Raw genomic sequence first — 6,338 nt, forward strand, 5'->3', positions numbered from 1 at the left:
TAAGTAATTGAAGAGCAGCAATGGGCTGAGATGAGCATATACTACACTCATACATGCATTAAGGTTAGATGTGGAATTGATAGTTGGCCAGAGGCCTTAATGCACCTGCACGTTCATTTTGCCCTTTCTCAGTACAGTTTGCAACAGTATGTTACAGATAAAGCTAAGGTAGCAGGCTGGTTTTATTTCATTTTCTTGCAGCAAACATTTGTTGAATGTCTCGTATGTTTAGGTGCTGTGATAAATTAGGCATCGACCATCCTTAAGACTCTCACAGTCTAATGAAGAAGGCAGAAGGTATTTACAGTGCAATAAGACTTACACAAATTAAAGATAAATACAGATATTATGAGAGCACCTCATCTAAGTATGAAAGACAATAAGTAAGGGGATTAGAGAGAGAGGGAAGAGTAAGTATGGAGGCATTTCTGTTTGAGAAAGTGTATTTGGGAAACAAGAAGTAACTCAATATTCCTTCAAGTATTGTGACAGCCATAGAAGGGGAATGTAGTATGACAGAGAGATGAAGCTGGATTATAGACAGCGGCCAGGTCGCAAAGGATCTTGGGAAAAGAATTTAAATTTTATCCTGTAATCAATCACTCTTTTTTAAAGCAAAATATTAACACAATTATATTTTAGAAAAATTATTTCACTATAGTATGGAGGCAGGATTGGGTGATGGGAAGAAGAGGGTTTAAGAGGACAGGCAGAGAAACCAGTTAAGAGGCTGTCAACTATACTCCAAGCAAGAGAAGAAAGTGACTTATCTTTACTAGGGCAATGTCAGTGAAGCTGGAGAAAAGTAGATGACTCCAGAGATGTAGAATAGTCAGACTTGGTGGTTTATTGAATGTGAGAACCTTAAGAGAAGAAAATGTTATGAATGATGGCCTGGTTTCTGGCTTGTGCAGCATGAATAGAGAACTCAGGAGAAGGAAGGAGTTGGGAGTATGATGGCAAGATGATAAATTTGGTTTTGAACATGTTGAATATAAAGGAGCTATGGAACATTCAAGTATGGCAGGCAGATGAATAGATAAGTTTGTTTGGGATGAAGACAGTGTTGGGAGTTACCAATATATAGATGGTAGCCAGAACCAGAAGAATAAATCAGATTGATCATAGAAAGTGTGTGGGTTTAAAAGGAAAGGGTTCAGATTAAATTGACTAATGGGCATTTCACTAATGGGCATTTGAGCTGGTTCCATATTTATGAATTTGCAAATCGTGTTACTGCAAACATGTGTGTGCAAGTATCTTTTTCATATAATGATTTATTTTCTTCTGGGTAGATACCTAGTAGTGGGATTGCTGGATTACATGGTAGATCTACTTTTAGTTCTTTAAGGAATTTCCACACTCTTTTCCGCAGTGGTTGTATTAGTTTACATTCCCACCAACAGTGTAAAAGTGTTCCCTTTTCACTGCATCCACACCGACATTGATTATTTTTTGATTTCTGATTATGGCTATACTTGCAGGAGTGAGATGGTATTGCATTTTGGTTTTGATTTTCATTTCCCTGATATTTAGTGATGTTTAGCATTTTTACAGATGCTTGTTGGCAATTTGTATATCTTATTATTACTTTTTTTTTTTGAGACGGAGTTTCACTCTTGTTACACAGGCTGGAGTGCAATGGCATGATCTCAGCTCGCTGCAACCCCCGCCACCTGGGTTCAAGCAATTCTCTTGCCTCAGCCTCCCGAGTAGCTGGGACTACAGGCACGCGCCACCATGCCCAGCTAATTTTTGTATTTTTAGTAGAGACGGGGTTTCACCATGTTGACCAGGATGGTCTCGATCTCTTGACCTCGTGATCCACCTGCCTGGGCCTCCCAAAGTGCTGGGATTCTAGGCTTGAGCCACTGCACCCGGCCTGTAGATCTTATTTTGAGAATTGTCTATTTATGTCCTGAGCCCCCTTTTTGATGAGATTGTTCTCTTCTTGCTTATTTGTTTGGGTTCTTTGTAGATTTTGGATACTAGGCCTTTGTTGGATGTATAGATTATGAAGATTTTCTCCTACTCTGTGGGTTTTCTGATAATTCTGTGGATTATTTCTTTTGCTGTGCAGAAGCTTTTTCTTTTAATTAAGTCCCATTTATTTATCTTTGTTTTATTATTGTTATTATTATTATTCATTTGCTTTTGGGTTCCTGGTCATAAAATCTTAGCCTAAGCCAATGACTAGAAGTATTTTTTCCAATGTTATTTTCTAGAATCTTTATGGTTTCAGGTCTTAGATTTAAGTCTGATTAATCTCGAGATGATTTTTGCATAAGGTGAGAGATGAGGATTGTTTCATTCTCCTACATGTGGCTTGTCAATTATTTCAGCATTTGTTGAATAGGGTGTCCTTTCCCCAATTCCTGTTTTTATTTGCATTGTCGAAGATCAGTTGTCTGTAAGTATTTGGCTTTGTTTCTGGGTTCTTCGTTCTGTACCATTGGTCTACATGCCTGTTTTTATAGCAGTACCATGCTGTTTTGGTGACTATGGCCTTATAGTATAATTTGAAGTCAGGTAATGTAATACCACCAGATTTGTTTTTATTGCTTGGACTTGCTTTGGCTATCTAGGCTCCTTTTTGGTTCCATATAAATTTTAGGATAATTTTTTCTAGTTCTGTGAAGAATGATGGTGGTATTTTGATGGGAATTGCATTGAATTTATGATTGCTTTTGGCAGTATGGCTATTTTTACAATACTGATTCTACCCATCCATGAGCATTAGGTTTGTTTCAATTTCTTTGTGTTATCTATTATTTCTTTCAGCAGTGTTTTGTCATTTTCCTTGTAGAGGTCTTTCATATCCTTGGTTAGGTATATTCCTAAGTATTTTATGGTTTTTGCAGCTCTTGTGAAAGAAGTTGAGTTCTTGATTTGATTCTCAGCTTGGTCGCTGTTAGCGGATAGCAGAGCTACTGATTTGTGTACATTAATTTTGTATCCTGAAAGCTTGCTGAATTCATTTACCAGTTCTAGGAGCTTTTTGGATGAGTCTTGGGGTTTTCTAGGTATACAATCAAATAATCAGTGAACGTGATAGTTTTACTTCCTCTTTGTCTATTAGGATGTCCTTCACTTCTTTCTCTTGTCTGATTGCTCTGGCTAGGACTTCCATTACACTATTGAATAGAAGTGGTGAAAGTGGACATCCTTGTCTTGTTCCAGTTCTCAGCAGGAATACTTTCAACGTTTCCCTGTTCAGTATAATGTTGGCTGTGGGTTTGTCATAGATGGCTTTTATTACCTTAAGGTATATCCCTTCTATGCCAATTTTGCTGAAGGTTTTAATTATAAAGCGATGTTGGATTTTGGCAAATGCTTTTTCTGAGTCTATTGAGATGATCACATGATTTTTGTTTTAAATTTCACTGAAGATTTTTGTATCTATGTTCATCAGGGATATTGGTCTGCAGTTTTTTTTGTTTTTGTTGTTGTTAAGTCCTTCCCTGGTTTTGATATTAGGGTGATACTGGCTTCATAGAATGATTTAAGAAGGAATCCCTTCTTTTCTATCTTTTGGAATAGTGTCGATAGGATTGGTACCAATTCTTCCTTAAATGTCTGATAGGCTTGAGCTGTGAATCGGTTTGATCCTGAACATTTTTTGTTGGCAATTTTTATATTACTATTTTAGTCTCTCTGATTGTTATTGGTCTGTTCAGAGATCCTATATCTTTCTGGTTTAATCTAGAAGGGTTGCATATTTCCAGGAATTTATCCATTCTGTGGTATAGTTGTGCTATCTCTTGTTTTGTTTCTAACTGAGTTTATTTGAATCTTCTTTTCTTGGTTAATCTCACCAATTTATCAATTTTATTTATTTGTTTCAAGAACCAGCTTTTTGATTTATTTGTCTTTTGTATTGTTTTTGTTTGTGTGTTTCAATTTCATTTAGTTCTTCTCTGATCTTTGTTTCTTCTTTTCTTCTGTTGGGTTTGGGTTTGGATTGTTCTTGTTTTTTTCAGTTTTGTGAGGTGCAACCTTAAATTGTCTATTTGTGCTCTTTCATACTTTTTGATGTGGACATTTAATGCTATGAGCCTTCTTAGCACCACTTTGCTATATCCTAGAGGTTTTGATAGGTTGCATCACTGTTATTGTTCAGTTTAAATAATTTTTTAATTTCCATCTTGTTTTCATTGTTGACCCAAATGATCATACAGGAACAGGTTATTTAGTTTTTATGTATCTGCATGGCTTTCAGGGGTCCTTTTGGAGTTGATTTCCAATTTTATTTCACAGTAGTCAAAAAGAGTACTTGATATAATTTTGATTTCCACAAATTTACTGAGGTTTTTTTAGTGGCCTTTTATATGGTTTATCTTGGAGAATGTTTCATATGCTGATGAACAGAATGTATATTCTGCAGTTGTTGGGCACAGTGTTCTATAAATATATGTTAAGTCCATTTGTTGCAAGGTATAGTTAAATTCTATTTTTTAAATGTTGTTGTTGACTTCTTGTCTTGATGACCTGTTTAGTGTTTTCAGTGGAGTATTGAAGTGCCCCATTATTACTGTGTTGACGTGTATCTCGTTTCTTAGGTCTAGTAGTAATTGTTTTATAAACTTGTGAGTGCCAGTATTAGGTGCATATAATTTATAACTGATATTTATCTGTTTGACTAGTCCTCTTCTCATTATATGATGTCCCTCTTTGTCTTTTTAAACTGCTGTTGTTTTAAAGTTTGTTTTGTCTAAGAATAGCTACTCCTGCTTGCTTTTGGTGTCCATTTGCATGGAATATCTTCTTCCACCACTTTACTTTAAGTTTGTGTACGTCCTTATGCATTAGGTGAGTCTCCTGAAAACAGCAGAAACTTGGTTGGTGAATACTTATCCATTCTGCCATTCTGTATCTTTTAAGTGGAACATTTAGGCCATTTACATTCAACGTTAGTATTGAGATGTGAGATACTATTCTACTCATTATGCTATTTGTTGCCTGAATACCTCATTGTTGTTGTTTTACATTGTGTTATTGTTATATAGATCCTGTGAGATTTATGCTTTAAAGAGGTGCTATTTTGGTGTATTTTGAGGATTTTTTTCAAGACTCAGAGCTCCTTTTAACAGTTATTGTAGTGCTGGCTGGGTAGTGACAAGTTCTCTCTGCATTTGTTTGTCTGGAAAAGACTGTATCTTTCCTTCATTTATGAAGCTTAGTTTGGCTGGACACACAATTCTCGGATGATGATTGCTTTGTTTAAGGAGGCTAAGAATAGGACTCCAATCCTTTCTAGCTTGTAGGGTTTCTGCTGAGAAATCTGCTGTTAATCTGGTAGGTTTTCCTTTATAGGTTACATGATCCTTTTGCTTCACAGCTCTTAAGATTCTTTTCTTCTACGCCTGTAATCCAAGCACTTTGGAGGCCAAAGCAGGCAAATCATCTGAGGTCGGGAGTTCAAGACCAGCCTGACCAACATAGTGAAACCCCGTCTTAAAAAAAAAAAAAAAAAAAAAAAAGATTCTTTTCTTCTGAGCACGATGGATTATGCCTGTAATTCCAGCATTTTGGGAGGCCGAGATGGATGGATCACTTTAGGTAATGAATTTGAGATCAGCCTGGCCAACATGGTAAAACCCTCTCTCTACTAAAAACACAAAAATTAGCTGGATGTGGTGGCATGCACTTGTAATTTCAGCTACTTGAGAGGCTGAAGCATAAGAATTGCTTGAACTCTGGTGGTGAAGATTGCAGTGAGCCAAAATTGCATACTGCACCCCAGTCTGGTTGATGAAGTACGACTCTGTCCAAAAAAAAAAAAAAACACACACACACACAGAGATACTTTTCTTTGTCTTAACTTTAGATAACCTGATGACTATGTGCCTAGGCAATGACCTTTTTGTGATGAACTTCCTTTCAAAGGTGTCATCCACCTTTCAAAGGTGTTTTTTGTTTTGTTTTTCGTTTTTTTGAGACAGAGTCTCACTCTGTTGCCCAGACTGGAGTGCAGTGTTGTGATCTTGGCTCACCACAACCTCTGACTACCCAAGTTCAAGCAATTCTTCTGCCTCAGCCTCCTGAGTAGCTGGAATGTATTTTTAGTAGAGACAGGGTTTCACCATGTTGGTCAGGCTAGCCTCAAACTCCTGACCTCGTAATTTGCCTTTGAACTTCTTATATTTGGATGTCTAAATCTCTAGCAAGCGCAAGGAATTTTTCCTTGATTATTTCCTCAAAAATGTTTGCCAAACTTTTGGATTGTCCTTTTTCCCTGGGGACAGCAATTATTCTTAGGTTTTGACATTTAACATAGTACAAAGCTTCTTAGAGTCTTTGTTCATTTTTAAAAAATTATTTCTTTGCCTTTGACATAT

This window comes from Cebus imitator, unplaced genomic scaffold (assembly GCF_001604975.1).
Source record: "Cebus imitator isolate Cc_AM_T3 unplaced genomic scaffold, Cebus_imitator-1.0 Scaffold756, whole genome shotgun sequence".
Taxonomy (NCBI): Eukaryota; Metazoa; Chordata; class Mammalia; order Primates; family Cebidae; genus Cebus; species Cebus imitator.